We start from the raw sequence: 19991 nt of genomic DNA, 5'->3' as shown, positions 1-19991 counted from the left end.
GGAGGATTCTGTAACCGGTGTTGTTTTTGACAGACACCAGTTACAGAATCCAGCTTTTAGGTGAAGGACTGGCCCCTCCTTCGCCTAAAAGCCCTTGTTTTGGGCGTTTGGGACTTAGGCTTTTATTAGGTTGATTATATGGCCAAATCGCGCTCCTGCTCGTGTTGCTCAGCAGCCGAAGGAACTCACGGCAGCTGGTTAGCAGCAAGACAGGAACTTGAAAAGTTTGCTCCTGCCCGCTGCACCTCCACCGCAGATCGCCAAGATGAGATACTGTATGAGGCTAGGGCAGGGAGGGAGGCGGGGGAAAATCCTGGGAGGGAGAGAGGGTACAGAGTCTGACAGGGGAGGGGGGAAGAAAGGAAGGAAGAGGGCTGGTGCAATGCCTGACAGGGGAGAGAGGGAAGGATGCTGGGTGCAGAGCCTGACAGGAGAGGGGAGGGGAGGATGGAATGGTGCTGGGTGCAGAGCTTGACAGGGAATGGGAGGATGGAAGGGTGCTGGGCGCAGAGCCTGACGGGAGAGAAGGATAAAAGGGGGCTGGGCGCAGAGCCTGACAGGGGAGGAGAGGAAGGAAGGGGGCTGGGTGCAGAGCCTGACGGGGCAGGACACTTGAATATTAAGCCACCTGACATATTCGAGTCAACCATATTTCCTCCTTTTGGGGGAGAAAGGACTTATATCAAGTATATACAGTGTATGATTCCTTTAATTTTTGACTTGAAGAAAATAAGGGGACTCTTCCTTTTAGAATAGAGATAGTGAAGTGAAACCTGCATGCTGATTAGACAAGCCCACTGAGTATTTGTTTAAAACCAAGTGCCATTTTGAAGCCAGTAAGCAGTCATATTGCATCGGGTTTTTTCTCCTGAAGCAGCAGGAGTCAGCAAAACACTTGGCCCTTGTCAAGGTTTCTAATCCTTCCTGGCAGGATGTTGATTTACAAATATTGAGGGCCATAATCAAAAAAATACGTATAAGTCTGATTTGGACATAGGGTGCTTGTCGCCCAAAGTTGGCTGCAGCAAAATGTCCATTCTCATAAAGTACACCTAAAATATGCTTTTTTTGAAAATCGTCTATCTGTACATCCAGGAATTTGATTGTCCAGACCACCACTACATCTATCTTTACACCACATTCTCAACCAAAATTTCATCCCAAGTCCCAAACTCCCAGGACAAGACCTTTTGGACGTAGGAGGGGCCAGCATTATGATGGACTGGCCACCCAGACATGACAACAGAGTAGTGGGGCACCTCACAGGGTGCCACATAAACATCTCGTCACAACTTCCTTATAGGTCATGGTGAGCATCCGAAAACATCTGCAAAACCCACTCTAAGTACCTGTTTACACCCCCAATAGCCCTTATGGCTACAAAGGTGGCACCTATATGGCAGTACAATAGGGTTTGGGGTTTTTTTGGTGGGCACACATGTTCCACCATTGATGTTGTGGTTAGAGTGGCTTATTGGCCTGGGTCCTCCTCTCTATGGTTCACTAGCCCACCGCCCAGTGACACGGACAGCAGCACACGTTGGATCTCCTATCAGCTGTCAACAGTTAACGCTGATTTCACACGGAATGGTATTTTTCATGAAGAGTGAAAGAATATGAGTTTTGGTACATCTTATCTATTATGATCTAACCATAAGACTCCTGAGGCAGGCCGTTTTGGGCCAAAACATGATCGTGTCGAGTCAAATACAATAAAAAGAGACTGCCCACCAATTCTTGCTGTTCACTTCTGTGAAGGCAGATTCTCCTGTGGTTTTCCTATATAATGTACCCCATATTTATACCCTCAGTGGTGTCTCATTTCACATGAGCATTCTCTCAATAGGTCATGACTCATCTCACTCACCTGTGGCTCATGCAGTTCAACATGGACTTGAGCATTTTGGTCATTATCTTCACTGCAAAGATTTTATTCTGGCTGCAATTAAGCTGCCACAGTTTCATCTTCGTTAAGTTGAAGGCAATGAAATGAAGATGGATCATTGAGTGTCAATGTCATGCTGGAGGAACTGTAGATCAAGAGCAGGGATCTCAAAGTCCCTCCTTGAGGGCCGCAATCCAGTAGGGTTTTCAGGATTTCCCCAATGAATATGCATTGAAAGCAGTGCATGCACATAGATCCCATGCATATTCATTGGGGAAATCCTGAAAACCCGACTTGATTGCGGCCCTCAAGGAGGGAATTTGAGACCCCTGATCTAGAGGTATGGTGGGTCGTATCTGGTGGACCTGCCTGAAAGCTTTTTAGAAAAGTATCTATTTACAAATTTTGTGGACTACAGGGTTGAAGATACTTTGGGACCCTGGCATCTTTCTTTTCAGTAGGGGTATTCCTGGTTTCTGGAGGTGCCAGACCCATTTGGTTTGTCATCTCTTCATGCTGCTAAACTTACTTTAGCTTCGGTTTGGAAGAACCCAGGTGTTCCTACATTGCTATGTGTATAAAATGAAAAACTCGCTGCCATTAGGCATCGTACTTTTGGCTGGCAGATCTAGGGGTCTGTTCACAACCTGAGAATTATGGGTGAATGAGGCATCACCTCTACTATATTTAGCAATAAATGATTTGTCAGTTTCCTGTGTGTCCCCCTCCCTTCCTCCTTTTTATATATTTTTGATGTTTGTTTTATGTAAAAACTTTAAAATGGGTGGAAAAATTGAGAAGCTTCATGTGTTTTTACAGTTTCGTGCCTTTTTCTGATCTGTTAGAATTTTGATTTGTATTACTGTGAAAGGTGTTTGCTAAATGATATGCTCTGTTAATAAAGTTTCAATAAAGACTCCTTCTTAAAAGAAATAAAGAAATGATGATAAAATAGAAACTTCATTTTGAAGCAATGAAGACAGTGAAGCTGTCATCAAAATAAACTGTAATAGGAAAAAAACTTCTACGATGGTCGGATATCAGTTGTCTACAGGTGAAATAAAGACAAGTGCAGGTTCAATGTAAATGTCAACGGAGGAAAAAGCCTCAGACAAGGGCCCTCCCACCTCCACAATGGTGGAATAGCGGTGGTGAGGCGTTCACCTCATTGGCTAAAAAACCTCCTGAAATTACAAAAACTCTGCACTGTTAAAAAGTTCTTGAATAGAAGTACTGAATGATAGATAGAAAATACCTTATCACTACTTAGCTTTAAATGATCGGTACACCGACGGTGGCCAGCGTTTCACTTTGCAGCCACCTCAGGGTGTGACATCTCCGATCACAATTTAATGGACGCAAATGCGCCTCAGGCATCCAAAAAGCCTGTTCTATTTCAAATTGTTCTATTACAATTGGGTTTCTACTGTATCTGTATTTTGTGGCTATATATCAAAATAAACTGTACCAGCTTTATCCAGTAGTGATTGTGGTGATGAAGATGATTTTTTTTTCTGTTTTCAAAATGTTGATGGCAATGACAGAAGTGATGATGCTGCTGAATTAGACTTATTACTAAATGACAATTCTGATTAAACATAGATAAGTGAAGGTAGATAAAGACCAGCCTGCCTATTCATACCGTCTACTACAGTGTTCTTCAACCTTTTTGCACCCGTGGACCGGCAGAAATAAAATAATTATTTTGTGGACCGGCAAACTACTAGGACTAAAATTTAAAAACCCCATTTACGCCCCATCTCCGCGAGCTCGGTCCCCGCAAACCATCTGATCCCATTTGCACAAGCCGCAATTATGATTTTATATTGAACGTATTTTATTAAAGTATAAAAAGAAACAATATTCTGAACAATTGTGATTTTATAAATACAAATATACAGAGCACGGACCAACAAAACCCCTGTCTCCCCTCCCCTTCACATATATCCCCTCTACTATCAAGAAAACTGAACAAGCCAAGTTATTATAGAATGCTACATAGAAATATCATGCTAACAGAATACTGCAGTCCCCACTTATGTCTCTAGCAGGATATATAATTCAAATCTGATATATTCTAATGACAAAATAAAAATAAAATTATTTTTTTCTACCTTTTGTTGTCTCTGGTTTCTGCTTTCATCTTCTTTTCCTTCCACCATCTGCCCGTTCCATCCAATGTCTGCCCTCTCCCCCTTCCATATGTATCTGACTTCTTTCTATGCCCCTCTTCCTTGTCCATCCTCCTCTCTCCTTTTTACATCATTCATTCCAGCTTCACTGCCTTCTTCATTTTTATCTCTCTACACCAGATCTAGCATCTTTATCCCTCTCTCATTTCTCTGCTGACCCCCTTTCCAGCATTAATGTCTCTCTACTTTCTCATTCCTCTCTCCCCTTTCTCTCATCTGATCTCTCCATTCCACCCTGACCCCCTTCCCCTCCTGTAATCTCCCTGCCAGCTGTTTCCTTCCTTTTTTCTTTCTCCCTACCCTCCTTCCTTTTTTTCTTTCTCCCTTCCCTCCTCCCTCTATCCAACATTAACTCTCTTCCCATCCCTTTCCCTCCTCCCCTCCCAGCAGCATCTCTCCTTCTCCCTTCCCTCCTCCCTCTATCCAACATTAACTCTCTTCCCATCCCTTTCCCTCCTCCCCTTCCAGCAGCATCTCTCCTTCTTCTCCCTTCCCTCCTCCCTCTATCCAACATTAACTTTCTTCCCATCCCTTTCCCTCCTCCCCTCCCAGCAGCATCTCTCCTTCTAACTTCCTTCAAGTCCAGTAACAGCTCTCCCTTTTCCAGCACCTTCCCAGCCTCCTACAGTGGCTTCCTCCCCTTCCAGCAGCTCTCGGTACTTGCCTGCAGGAAGTTGCCGGTAAATCACTGCCCTGGCAAATAGGAGAGCTGGTGGGAGGGGAGGAAGTCACTATGAAGGCTCCCCAGGATCTTGTTCGCACACGCTGACCATCTCCCTCCACCTGCACCTGAATCTGAAGCTCTCTCCGGTCTAATCGCAACTTCCCCGCGGCCCTCTTCAGCAACTCGGCAGGGGTGGCGATCAAGACACGCTGCCGACGTCGGGACCTTCACTCTCTGAGTCCCGCCTATTTTGTTTCCGAACTTCCTGTTTCCGAACAGGCGAGACTCACAGAGGGAAGGCCCCGACGTTGGCAGCCTATCTTGATCGCCTGAGGCTGGGAGGAACATTAGTCAGCAGGAACCGCAGTCAGGAGGAACCGCAGTCGGCAGGAAATTTAACTGCCGACTTGATCTCGCCGGTCCTGCGCGGACCGGCAGAAATTTTCTACGGACCGGCACCGGTCCGCGGACCGGCGGTTGAAGAACTGTGGTCTACTATCTCTTACTTTCCCTTAAAGATCCAATGTACTCATACCAAGCTTTCTTGAATTCAGATACATTTTTTGTCTTTACCACTTCCACCAGAAGGCTGTTCCATGCATTCACCCCCACCCTTTCCATGATGTAATATTGTATCACAGTCTCCTCATTTCAAAACATTGTTTTTGAAGTTTGCCTATAAGTGCTCCTGTTGAAAGGCTTTTCAGCACTGGTAGACAAATTATGACTCCAAGAAGATCCTCCTCCATTGTAATAGAAACTGTTTTAATTAAAGCATTAGCAGGTGTTCAAAAACAATACCTTGATATGAGGAAACTGTCATTGGACCTACGAGGGGCCACTGAAAACTTCTCAGCCCAACCAAGAAAAGAACAATGTAGAACCATGAAACTTACAAGCTATTCCACACTCTTCATTTCATATAATTGAAACTAAAAGCGTCAAGAAAAGTGTGAAATAACTTGTAAGTTTTGTGGCTCCACATCATTCTCTTCTCGGTTGGGCTGGGAACTTTTCAGCAGCCCCTCATATTTCTAAATGACATTTCAAAACTGGAACCCTGTGATCAACCATTCTGACTGAACACGTTTTTGTTTCTTTGCTGGTATTGATGCTAGAAGAAAGCTCTGCTGGATGTTGCCACACTTAGATCTGTTGAATATAGATAATGTTTGATTGATTTCTGCACTGCTCATGTGCTAGCTATTTTTTTTTTTTTCTTATTTGATTTAAATCTCTCTCTAATTGTATTGGATCCCTATATTTGAGGTCTTAAGCATTTGGGGGCTATTCTGCGGCTGCCATGAAGGTTTCCCTCTGCTGTGATCCACCCAGATGGAAACAGGAAGTTGCATTAGACAGGGGCAAATCATGGCAGAGGGAAAGCTTTGCGGCAACTGCAGGTAGCATGTCAGAATGACTGCAGCGCCAGAGCCCTGCAGATGATGGCTATTGTCATCCCTAATACTGGCCTTGCATACACAGAGACTTCAGTAGTTGGAACCTAAGAACAGTACCAGTGGATTCATGCCCAGAAATACAGCGGTGGATTCATAAGTACAGCGGTGGATTCATGCCCAGAAATAGCTAAGAAGAAGAAGAAAAAAAACAACAACAAATTTTTAGATTGAATCAGGTTGGCAGACTAAATGGACCATTCGGGTCTTTATCTGCCGTCATCTACTACGTTACTATGTTTAGTATTAAAGGAGGAGGTGCTGAAAAGTTCTCTGTCTAACCAAGAAGAGAATGATGTAGATGTGGTTCAATCAATGATCTGAAACAATGTCAAAGCACAGAATTTTGTTTCAGCAAATTGGCACTTCATGAAATAAGATAACACTCTTTTCAGCTACAGTGACAAATTAATACTCAGAATTTAGGAAGTTGGTTGGTTGGGCTGAGAACTTTTCAGCACCCCCTCATAAGAACCATTTTCTATATGTAATATGTGCCTTATATGTGGAATATGCTTTATAAAATTACTTATTTTTTACTCCCCCTCATACATTGTTAGTAAAATTATAGGAGATCATATTTATAACACCTTGAAAATGTGAAAGCCACGAGTGTACAGTAGAAATGATTAAACCAAATGGAAAAAACACATTTTTATTTCAGTATCACTAAAGTGACTAGTTACTGTATAAACCACAAAAAAAACATCTGAGAGAAAAAAACAGTCTTCTCCTTAAATGGTAAAGGTGATTTATGGTAGGTGAAAAATGTATAGATAAAAATTTGAACTAGAGGAGTAATTATTACTTTGTACTGGATCTAACCTAGTCTTGAGCTACAGAAGATAATTTTTAAGCAAAGTCGATGCACTATCCATACTAGACAAGCAGCGTTGGCTATAAAAGGAACAAGTAGGAGGAAATTTATTCATAGTGAACATCCTTGGCTGTAAGCCAGATTTCTGTAAAATAGAATATCAAATGTATCACAAGCATATGTTCTCTAATTGTTAAGTATTTGTTCCAAGGGAACTCATATTTAATAAGGGAAACAAACATATTAGAAAGATTGTCATTAGGAGATATTTCGCTTGATGACTCAGAAGGAAAATCTGTCTGATCCTGAGTCTCATGCAGTAACTACTGTCTTAATTCAATCACTGTGATTATTTTTTTATTATTTATGAAGCCTATCCAATATATGGATTGTGCTCATGGAAACAAAAAATGCTCAGTGGAGAGAGATGGAGGAAAAGGTTTTGGAGATAAGGGGCTGCAACAAAGAATGTAGAAGATATTCTGGGAAATTAAGGAACTACATTGGATGGGAACTGGAAGGAGTAGAGAGCTGATGGTTAACATTTAGGGACTAATTCTACAGTGATGGCACCAAAATTTAGACACTAAGAAATTCGTAAGGGAGTTCTTCTTCACTCAGAGAGTGGTAGAAAACTGGAACGCTCTTCCTTGAGTCTGTCATAGGGAAAAACACCTTCCAGGGATTCAAGACAAAGTTAGACAAATTCCTGTTGAACCAGAACGTACGCAGGTAGGGCTAGTCTCAATTAGGGCGCTGGTCTTTGACCAGAGGGCCGCCGCGTGAGCAGACTGCTGGGCACAATGGACCACTGGTCTGACCCAGCAGTGGCAATTCATATGTTCTTGCCAGCATTTATGTGTTATTTGTGCATACATATGCACCTACGTGTCAATATTCTGGCTATGCGTTATTCTATAAAATGGCACCTAAATGTGATGAGCAGAGTTTGAACAAAGCATTTGCATGAATAGATTATAAAATTCTACAATCTACTGTGTATGCTTTCTTTAGTGCTCTAGTTGTGATCATTTATACCAGCTCTATATGTGGTACCAATGATCATTCCTAAATTGTTATGTAATGTTTTACAAGTTCTTCTATTCCGCCTTTTCCTATTCAGTTCAAGGAAGGATTACAAAGTCAAGAGACTGAGCCAAATAACTCAGGAATTACAATGAATAAATACGTGGAGTACCTGAATGTAAAGCTGTTTCAAATAAAAGCGGTATATAAGAAATGCAAATAAATAAATGTAAGTATCTTCAAAACACTATAAATTAATCCGTAGCTAATTCTATATCCTGAAGCAGAAAATATTTTAAAAATTTCCTGAATCTAAAATAATGATCACCTGAATGCAAACTTAACGGAAGACGATTCCATAGATTTGCAAGCTGGTATTGAATAGACAAGGATAATTGTCTGGTAGATTTCAGATTCCTGAACATTGGAAATTTCAATTGGAAAAAAAGGTTTCTAATAGAATATTTAGTAGGTCCTTAATCAGATAACTAGGAGCATTGCCACTTAAGATTTTAAAAATTGTAATACCTAGATTAAACTTTATTCTGGCTGTGAGGATAAAGGAAAGAGATGGATCGTGATGGGGAGAAGGGAAAGAGATGCCTGGACCCTTGTGCCCTCTGGAACTGTTTTAAGTTAGGCCAGGGGTAGGGACAGAGAGGGATGAGAGAGAGGGGAAATGCTGGGCCAGATGTGGAGGGGACTAGAAAAAGAAATTATGGGCCCAGAAACAGAGGAGAGGAGGAGAGGGAGAGATTGATATATAGATGGTGGACAATGGGGTAGAAGGAAGAGAATGGTAGAGATGCTGGCCTGGGGACTGGAAGATGCTGGATAGAAGGACAGTCAGGATGAATGATTAATATGTTGGAGCAAGGGATGGGAGGAAACTATACTATTGTATGCCGACGACTTCCTCCTCCTCATCCTCATAACCAATATACATCCCAATATTGTCGAAAAAAATCTCAAGCAATATAGATAAAATTCAAACCTGACCAATGAACAACAAATTGAAGCTGAACGCCACTAAGACCAAAGCCATTGGTTTCTGCACTGCACAACAGAATGTCATACCTAACCTCACTCTTTCATCAGGCATCACTCTCATAATGGAAAAATCCACCAAAGTGCTAGGCTGCATCTTAGACAACACTCTCACAATAGAACCACAAATATCTAACCTGCGGAAAAAGATCATCTACACTATGCATCAACTGCGCTGCCACCCCTCCTCCTCTCCACACCGCCTCTTCCCACTCCTCCCCCAGCCACACGAGTGCCTCCCCTTCCCATCCCCCGTACATCTAGATGTTCACCGCCATGAGCAACAACTTTAATGTGCTCCTTGCGACCACCTCATCTCTTCTGCTGATGTCACTTCCGGGTGCCATGCTGTACTGCTATTATTTTTAGGGTAAAGCTATATCCCACTTTCCCTTCCCCTCACCAGCTCTCTGACTGGGAAAATTAATAGCATACACAGATGACTAAAAGCATAATATAGGTTTATTCATACAATTTTATAATAATGAAATCATGCAGTAAGGAATCAATAATTTGTTACCATATATTGCATCATCACTCCGGTATCGGGGGACCAGCGAAACATCGGAGGCAGCGCATTCATCTCATATCAGCATCACACGGCTCTTCAGCAGTGGAGAAGTCCCGATTCCACTGAGTTCTGCCTGTCTTTTTATGCTCAAATTATGGTCAGGATCCGGTTCATGTTCGCTCAAACATGAACATATCACAAACCAGTTAGGCACTTTTTTGCTCAAAGTATTATGGTCAGGATCCGGTTTATGTATGTGTTTATGCACATCCTGCTTCCCCCCCCCTTCTCTCGATTAAGTCATCCATATCCTGTTTTGACTAAATCTGGCTCGCCAGGTGCAAGTTATCTTTCTGAACTCTAGTTCCCCTTTTTAAAAAAAGAAAGTTGTTATTTGGTATTAGGATCCCCTTTTGAATGGCAGATGGTTTCTTAAACAGTCATTGTTACTAAAAACAACTCTCATATCATATCCAGGTATATCCATTTGTATCACACATGCATAGGAAGTGATGTCAACGGGAGAGATGACAGGATCATGAGGAGCACGTTGACATTCTTGGTGCTCATGGTGGTGAACAACTAGAGGTACGGGGGAAGCGAAGTGGGGCGCGCGTGTGGCAGGGGGGATCGAGGAAGGAGTGGGGAGGTGGAGATAAGGGTGGGGGTGGGGTGTCACTGCCCCGGGCGCCTCTCACCCTCGCTACGCCACTGATAGTTACCATATATGGTGCATACTATGCCACTAGATGCGAATAACTATCGATAAGTAAGTTTCAGAATAATACAGGAGACTACAATCCTGTTGACTTACATGGTGCATGTCCTTGACCTATTTAATGGCTTTGCAACGTATCCCGGAGAATGACATAGCACTTCTAGGGAGCCACATCTCAGGGTCTCTTAGCTGCGGTAGTAAAGAATATTGTCAGTTTCTTGGCATGGATAAGTGTGCCAGTGGTAGATTGGTGATCTTCATGTTATCCCAAATCCTCGGCAAGCCCACTTACCCCCCTCTTTTACTAACGCATAGCATGGGTTTTAGCACCGGCAGCAGCAGTAACTGCTCCGACGCTCATAGGGATTCTATGAGCATCGGAGCAGTTACTGCCACTGGTGGCGCTAAGGGCTCCTTTTATGAAGCCGCGGTAGCGGCTTTAACATGCATGACTTTTAATCACGCGCTAACCCCTGCGCTAGCCGCAAAACTACCGCCTGCTCAAGAGGAGGCGGTAGCGGCTAGCACGGCCGGCGGTTTAGCGGTGCGCTATTACACGTGTTAAACCACTACCGCGCCTTCATAAAAGGAGCCCTAAAACTCGCGCTATGCATTGGTAAAAGAGGGGGGTAAGAGTTTACTAGGTATTCAACATTCTATTTCTTGGCCTCAATTCTGATATCAGAGCTGAACAATCTTTTCCCCTTTTCAAGACTCTATTAAAAACACACCTTCTTTTTCCCCAACTGAATAAACCTGGTTGAGGGCAGGGACGGAGATTGAGATATTAATTCTATTTGTTTTCAGTGACTTTTTTTTCTTTTCTATTTTTTTCTTAGACTGAATGATTATATGTGTTTTATATCTGAAACTTTTCTCTTAATACTGGCATTCCTTTCCTTTCTGTGGTTTGTTTTTAGTAATTATGTTCACCGCTTAGGTCCTTAATTGGTAAAGGCAGTATATCAGATCAATAAATAATAATAACAGACCAGCAACATTCTATGTATTAGTACCAAATATGCAAAGATAGAAAAGGCAATAAATACCTGCCTCCCCCTCTTCCATCCTGATAAATGGGAAGTCAGAAAGTACATGGTTGCATGCATATACTTCTATAGAATATAATCCTCACAATAAACCAGAAATAGGAGAGAAAAATGTCAGTAGAGAGCATCAGTTACTTTATAAGCAACTGTACAGACAAGCATTGTGCTTTTATTTAAGACTAGTCTTTAAGCCCGTTACATTAACGGGTGCTAGAATAGATGTGTGTCTTTGTCTTTGTCGGAGCAGGCTGTTGGACCGGGGTCGAGGCGAGAGTTAGCTCCGCCCACCCCCACCCGCGTCACAGGTTGCATCGGGCCCGGGCTCCACCTTTAATTAGAAGGGAGCCAGGGCACGAGGCAAGCCTCGGAAGCGTTTTTTTTCTTTCTTTTTTACCTTGCAGGAGCGAAGGGAAGGCAGGAGGAAGCAGCCGGAGCAGGCTGTTGGACCGGGGTCGAGGCGAGAGTTAGCTCCGCCCACCCCCACCCGCGTCACAGGTTGCATCGGGCCCGGGCTCCACCTTTAATTAGAAGGGAGCCAGGGCACGAGGCAAGCCTCGGAAGCGTTTTTTTTCTTTCTTTTTTACCTTGCAGGAGCGAAGGGAAGGCAGGAGGAAGCAGCCGGAGCAGGCTGTTGGACCGGGGTCGAGGCGAGAGTTAGCTCCGCCCACCCCCACCCGCGTCACAGGTTGCATCGGGCCCGGGCTCCACCTTTAATTAGAAGGGAGCCAGGGCACGAGGCAAGCCTCGGAAGCGTTTTTTTTCTTTCTTTTTTACCTTGCAGGAGCGAAGGGAAGGCAGGAGGAAGCAGCCGGAGCAGGCTGTTGGACCGGGGTCGAGGCGAGAGTTAGCTCCGCCCACCCCCACCCGCGTCACAGGTTGCATCGGGCCCGGGCTCCACCTTTAATTAGAAGGGAGCCAGGGCACGAGGCAAGCCTCGGAAGCGTTTTTTTTCTTTCTTTTTTACCTTGCAGGAGCGAAGGGAAGGCAGGAGGAAGCAGCCGGAGCAGGCTGTTGGACCGGGGTCGAGGCGAGAGTTAGCTCCGCCCACCCCCACCCGCGTCACAGGTTGCATCGGGCCCGGGCTCCACCTTTAATTAGAAGGGAGCCAACGGCGCCCAGCCGTTCGGCGCACGGCGAAGGCGAGCGGCAAAGGCGCTCGCCTTAGCGAGATCGCCTTTGCGTAGGAGCCTTGAGAGGGAGCCAGGAAAGCCAAGTAACTCACTTTCTCTTCTCTCTTCTCTCTCTCTCTTACCCACAGCAGGAACATACCAGCACTTTATGAGAGCAATGGAGGACCCAGGATCCCAGAGGTACTTTCCGGTATACTGCACAGAGTGTAATATGTACGACTACCTCCCCTTGGGAAGGCGGGAGTACATATGCAGTCGGTGTCAGGAACTGGAAAGCCTGAGGATGGAGGTCGGAAGATTGAGGGTCAGGGTCCAGGAACTGGAGGGATTAGAGGGACTGCGCAACACAGAGGAGACGAGCTGGTCAACCGAAGACACAGACGGAGCAGGCCCCATTGTGGATCAGGTGAGGGACCTCGAGAGATTCATCGAGGAGGCCTACAGGAGGAAGGTGGAGGAACAGGACCAGCAGCTGCACAGACGGATGTCGGCAGACGAGACCCAGGATCTACAAGGGGACACCGGGGAAGGACCTAGTGGAGGAACCACGCAGGAGGAGGAGACCGCGACTCACCAGGACCCCGAGGAAGAGACACCACACTACACCGAGGACACGGACCTGAGACAGAGGAGGTGGCTGAGGAAAGGGAAGTCTGCTATTGTGGTGGGAGACTCGATCTTGAGAGAGGTAGACAGTCACGTAGCTGGAGGAAGGGAGGACCGGCTAGTGACTTGTCTCCCAGGGGCCAAGACACGAGACATCACTGATAGGATTGAGAGGATCCTAGACGGAGCAGAGTCAGAGGAGACTGCGGTAATAATCCACGTCGGAACAAACGATGTGAGCCGGAGGAACTTCAGCATGGACGCACTGACTGACCAGTTCAGGGTCCTGGGACGAAAGCTGAAGCGGAGCACACGGAGGATAGCATTCTCGGAGATCCTGCCTGTACCGAGAGCAGATGCAAAGAGGCAGTCAGACATCCAAGCTGTGAATGCATGGTTGAGGAGATGGTGCCAGGAGGAGGGCTTCCGCTTTGTGAGGAACTGGACGTCCTTCTGGAGAAAGAACAAGCTCTACCGGCGGGACGGCCTGCACCTGAGCACAGCGGGAACCAGACTACTGGCAGCCAATGTGAGGAAGGAGATCGAGAGGGCTTTAAACTGAGGAGAGGGGGAAAGCCGACAGCTGATCTGATGTTGACGCTTCGGAAAACAGTATCCAGAACAGATGCTGAACGGGCTGACTGCAGGGAGGAAACAGAGGGACCGGAAGATCTCAAAATTAGACAGCGAGGGAAACAACAGGTAAAAGGAGCTTGCTGGGAGAAGACTAAGGGGCACAGGGACACGGGGCTGGGTGGCATGAGGGCGAAAGCCGAGGGTAATATAGAGGTACCACAGGGCGAAGGGGATCAAACAGAGGCTCAAGGGATGATAGCCCAGGAGGGGGAAGGTAGGGCTAGGAATCCCAGAGGAAAAGCGGAGATGTGGGGTGGCAGGAATGTGGGGAAGCAGGAAGCCAAGAGGGTAAAGGCTGAGGGCAAAGCAGAAACACAGAGAGCGGGAAAATTGCCAGAAATCCAAGGGCAAGTGGCCCAGGTAAATACAAAGGTGGAAGAAAAACGACGGGACCTGCGGGGCTTATACGCAAATGCAAGAAGCCTCACGGCCAAGATGGGTGAACTAGAAGTCATGGCCAAAGAGGAGGACCTGGATATAATTGGGATTGTAGAAACCTGGTGGACAGAGGAAAATCAATGGGATGTAGCGCTGCCGGGGTACAAGCTCTACAGGAGGGACAGGACCCACAAAAAGGGGGGAGGCATAGCACTATATATAAAGGACTCTATCCACTCGATCGGGATGGATATGGCAACAAAGGCAGAGGGGCTGGAATCGCTATGGGTCAAATTACCGGGAAACAAGGGTGCGGGCATAAAACTGGGGCTTTACTATCGACCACCTGGTACACCAGAGGAAGTCGGACACGACTTGGAAGCGGAACTGAAACAGGAGTGCAGGACTGGAAGTGTAACAGTGATGGGGGACTTCAACTACCCAGGGATAGACTGGAGTACGGGTCACTCCAACTGCACGAGGGAGACAGGATTTGTAGAAGCTGTGAAGGACTGCTTCATGGAGCAACTAGTCAAAGAACCGACGCGAGGGGGTACTACTCTTGACCTCATCCTAAACGGTTTAGGGGGGCCTGCAAGAGGGGTAGAAGTGGGAGGACCGCTAGGAAACAGTGATCACAACACGATCAGATTCACATTAGAAAGAGGGACACCCATAGTTAGGAGGACCGCAACAACTGCGCTGAACTTCAAGAAAGGGAACTATGTTGCTATGAGGGAAATGGTGGGGAGGAAGCTCAGAAACATCTTTAGGATGGAGACTGTGGGAAGCGCCTGGACCCTATTCAGGGACACCCTGCAGGAAGCGCAAAGAATGTACGTCCCCAGTTTCAGGAAAGGCTGCAAGAACAAGCGATCAAAGGACCCGGTTTGGATGTCAATAGAAGTAAAGAGGGCGATAAAAGACAAAAAAGTATCTTTCCAGAGTTGGAAAAAGGACCCAACAGAGGAAAACCGTCAGGCGCACAGGAAATGCCAAAAGGAATGCCACCGGGAGGTTAAAAAAGCAAAAGGGAAATACGAAGAGGGGCTGGCCAGGGAGGCGAAAAACTTCAAGGCATTCTTCAGTTACGTTAAGGGGAAGCAACCAGCGAGAGAGGAGGTGGGGCCGTTGGACGATGGGGACAGGAAGGGAGTGATTAAGGAGGATAAAGAGGTAGCTGAGAGGTTGAACACGTTCTTCTCGTCGGTTTTCACGAGCGAAGACACTTCTAATATACCGGACTCAGAGGACCTCGTGAGTGGGGAACAGGCTGAGAAATTAGAACACATAGAGGTAAGTAAGGAGGATGTCCTCAAACAGATAGACAGGTTAAAATGCGGCAAATCACCGGGCCCGGACGGGATCCACCCAAGGGTTCTGAAGGAACTAAGACAGGAAATAGCGGGCGCAATCCAACATGTTTGCAACCTATCCTTGAAAACGGGTGAGGTACCAGAGGACTGGAAATTGGCAAATGTCACACCCATCTTCAAGAAGGGATCGAGGGGTGACCCCGGGAACTACAGGCCGGTGAGCCTGACTTCAATTATAGGGAAGATGGTGGAAGCTATGATCAAGGATGGCATTTGCGAGCACATTGAGAGGAATGGCCTACTGAGAACAAGCCAACACGGATTCTGTAAGGGGAGGTCGTGCCTAACGAACCTGCTGTACTTCTTTGAGGGAATAAGCAGTCAGATGGACAAAGGGGAGCCCATAGACATCATTTACCTCGACTTTCAGAAGGCTTTCGACAAGGTGCCACATGAAAGGCTACTTAAGAAGCTTTGGAACCACGGGGTGGGAGGGGATGTGCACAGATGGATCAAGCACTGGTTGTCGGGTAGACTGCAGAGGGTTGGAGTAAAGGGTCAATACTCTGACTGGCGGGGAGTCACGAGCGGTGTGCCACAGGGATCGGTGCTGGGGCCGTTACTCTTTAACATATTCATCAATGACCTGGAAAAGGAGGCAAAGTGTGAGGTTATAAAATTCGCAGACGATACCAAACTGTGCGGCAGAGTTAGGACCAGGGAGGAGTGTGAGGACCTACAAAGAGACCTGGACAAGCTGGAAGACTGGGCAAACAAATGGCAAATGCGCTTCAACGTGGACAAATGCAAGGTCATGCATATAGGGAAAAAGAACCCGTTGTTCAGCTATAAATTGGGGGGGGTATTGATGGGAGACAGCAGACTCGAGAGAGACTTGGGTGTGCTGGTGGATGCATCACTGAAGCCATCTGCACAGTGCGCAGCAGCCTCGAAAAAAGCCAACAGGATGCTGGGCATCATAAAAAAGGGCATAACAACCAGAACACGGGAAGTCATCATGCCATTGTATCGAGCGATGGTGCGTCCGCATCTGGAATACTGCGTTCAGTACTGGTCGCCGCACCTCAAGAAGGACATGGCGGTACTCGAGAGAGTCCAAAGGAGAGCAACGAAAATGGTAAAAGGGCTGGAACACTGCTCATACGCCGAGAGGCTGGATAGGCTGGGACTCTTCTCTCTGGAAAAAAGGAGGCTCAGGGGAGATATGATAGAGACCTTCAAGATCATGAGGGGCATAGAGAGGGTGGATAGGGACAGATTCTTCAGACTGAAGGGGACAGCAAATACAAGGGGTCATTCTGAGAAACTGAAGGGAGATAGGTTCAGAACAAATGCAAGGAAGTTCTTTTTCACCCAGAGGGTCGTGGACACTTGGAATGCGCTACCGGAGGAAGTGATCAGGCAGGGTACGGTCCAAGGATTCAAACAGGGATTGGACGGATTCCTGAGGGATAAAGGAATCATGGGATACTGAGGGAGGAGCTGGGATGTAACAAAAGTAGAAAGTTTGTCAGGTAATGAGTATAAACCAACCAGGTCGTGCATGTGCAGGACCGGAGGGCTGGGACTTCGATGGGAAGGCAGGACCAAATTGGGAGGCCAAGGTGGCAGGGGAGCCCCTTCAGATGATTCAGACAGGTCGTGATCTGTTTGGGCCGCCGCGGGAGCGGACTGCTGGGCAGGATGGACCTATGGTCTGACCCGGCAGAGGCACTGCTTATGTTCTTATGTTCTTATGTTCTTTCTTTCTTTTTTCTCTCCTTGCTGCTTTCTGTCTGTCTGACTTTCTTTCTGTCTCTCTTTCCTCCCCCTGTCCATCAGTAGCCCTTCTCCCTTCCTTTTACCTCCCCTGTGTCGACCACCACCCCTTCACTGCTCCCCCTGTCCAGCAGCAGCCCTTCTCCCTTCGTTTAACCTCCCCCTTGTCCAGCAGCACCCCTTCACTGCTCCCCCTGTCCAGCAGCAGCCCTTCTCCCTTCGTTTTACATCCCCCCTGCTCAGCAGCACCTGTTCCCTGCTCCCCCTGTCCAGCAGTAAGCCTCCCTTCCTGTTACCTTCCCCCCTGTCCAGCAGCACCTCTTCCCTGCTCCTCCTGTCCAGCAGTAGGCCTCCCTTCCTGTTACATCCCCCCTGCCAAGCAGCACCTCTTCCCTGCTCCCCCTGTCCAGCAGTAGGCCTCCCTTCCTGTTTCCTCCCCCCCCATGCCCAGCAGCACCTCTTCCCTGCTCTACCTGTCCAGCAGTAGGCCTTCCTTCCTGTTTCCTCCCTCCCTGCCCAGCAGCACCTCTTCCCTGCTCCCCCTGTACTGCAGCACCCCTTACCTGATTCCCCTGTTCTGCATCTGGCTGTTTAGAAGAGGAGGGCAGACAGAAGAGCAGCAGAAGTCCTTACAGTACTTCCTGGCTGTGGATAGGTCTGCCGCTGCCTGGAGGAGTTGAAGAGCAGGTTGGCCCACGCTTAGAAGTTGCTAGGGTGCGTGGGAAGCTGTTTTGCCTGCCGGGATCGCGTTTTGCCGGCCGGGATTGCGTGCAATGTCGGACATTCTTTCGTCGACCATTTAGTTCTGTGACAGAGGTATTTTTAAGTTTAAAGCTGCCGCGGCGGCTCATTTCACAATCCCCGCCTGTGTCGGAAGACTTCTACGATTCAGGTGGGGCTCGTGAGAGGAGCCGCCACCGTGGCTTAGAACTTAAAAATAACTTTGCTCAGAACATCCTTGGGGTTCCGCGAGTGTGGTGCCATTTTTTCTCCCAAGGTAATAGAACCCTAAGCGCACATGCGCACTCCTGCCGCCACGGATATACGGATCACGGAACACGCAGGTAGGAGTGCGCATGCGCGCTTAGGGTTTTATTATAGTAGATTGCCAAACAGGTTGAAAAAGGTGATGGCAAAAGCTAGAAGGTTGCTAGGGTGCATAGGGAAAGGTATGGCCAGTAGGAAAAAGGAAGTATTGATGGCCCTGTATAAGACTTCGGTGAGACCTTATTTAGAATATTGTGGACAATTCTGGAGGCCGCACCTTCAAAAAGATATAAAAAGGATAGAGTCAGTCCAGAGGAAGGCTACTAAAATGATGCTTGGTCTTCGTCATAAGGCGTATGTGGCCAGACTTAAAGATCTCAATCTGTATACTTTGGAGGAAAGGCGGGAAAGGAAAGATATGATAGAGACATTTAAATCCTTAAAGTAACATAAATGCACATGAGTCGCATCTCTTTCAATTGAAAAGAAGCTCTGGAATGAGACAACAGAGGATGAAGTTAAGAGGTGATAGGCTCAGGAGTAATCTAAGGAAATAATTTTTTACAGAAAGGGTGGTAGATGTGTGGAACAGTCTCCCGGAAGAAGTGGTGGAGAGAGAGACTGTGTCTGAATTCAAGAAAGCATGGGATAGGCACTTGGGATCTCTTAGAGAGAGGAAGAGATAATGGTTACTGTGAATGGGCAGACTAGATAGGCTTTTGCAATTTTTAGCTTTTGGCTGATAGCAAGACCAAACATAGTTTTTGCATTATTTTTACATTTTTACACTTGTGGCCCATAGTCAGACCAGACCTCAGAAGAAGGTCATTTGAGAGAAACAAGTTGCAACAATCTAAGCGACAGGTGATGAGAGTGTAGATAAGGGTTTTGGCAATGTGATCAGAAAGGAGAGGTTGGATTTTGGTAATATTATAGAGAAAGAAGTGACAAGCTTTAGCGGTTTGTTGGATCTGAGTGATGAAGGAGAAAAATGAGTCAAAGATAATTCCAAGGTTGTGACAAGACAGGGAGAATGAGAGTGTTGTCCACAGAAATAGAGAATGGGAGGAGGGGGGGCGGTTAGGTGAAAAATAAGGAGCTCAGTCTTAGTCATATTCAGTTTTAAATGGTGGTGAGACAGCCAGGTGGCAATGTAAGACAGGCAGGCTGAGGCTTAGGCCTGGATTCCTGTTGAGATATCTGGTATGGAGAGATAGATCTCGGAGTCATCAGCATAGAGGTGATACTGAAAACCATGAGAGGAAATCAGTGCACCAAGGGAGTGGATATAGATGGATAAAAGGAGAGGTCTCAAGAAAGAGCCTTGGGGTACACCAATTGATAGTGGGATAGCAGTGGAGGAGGATCCACCATTGTATATACTGAAAGTGTGATTGAAGAGATAGGGAAAAAAACCCAGGAGAGAACAGAACCCTAGAATCCCAGTGAGGACGGCATGTCGAGGAGTAGGCAGTGATCAACAATGTCAAATTCAGCAGATACATTGAGAAGGATTAGGATAAAGCAGAGGCCTTAGGAGACTTTAGCAAGAGCATTTTCCATTCATTGCAGTGGGCAAAAGCCTAATCGAAATGGGTGAAGAATAGCTTCAGATGAAAGGAAGTCCAGGCAGCAGTGGTGAACAGCACGCTCAAGTAGATTGTATAAAAAGAGAAGGAGGGAGATGGAGCAATAGTTGGAGGGGCATGTGGGGTTTAATGAGAGTTTTTTTGAGGAGAGCTGTAACTACAGCATGTTTGAAGACATTGGGAACATTTGCAGTGGAGAATGAT

The sequence above is a fragment of the Geotrypetes seraphini genome, chromosome 1, assembly GCF_902459505.1.
Source record: "Geotrypetes seraphini chromosome 1, aGeoSer1.1, whole genome shotgun sequence".
In the NCBI taxonomy this organism is placed as follows: domain Eukaryota; kingdom Metazoa; phylum Chordata; class Amphibia; order Gymnophiona; family Dermophiidae; genus Geotrypetes; species Geotrypetes seraphini.
This window is presented reverse-complemented; position numbering follows the sequence as displayed.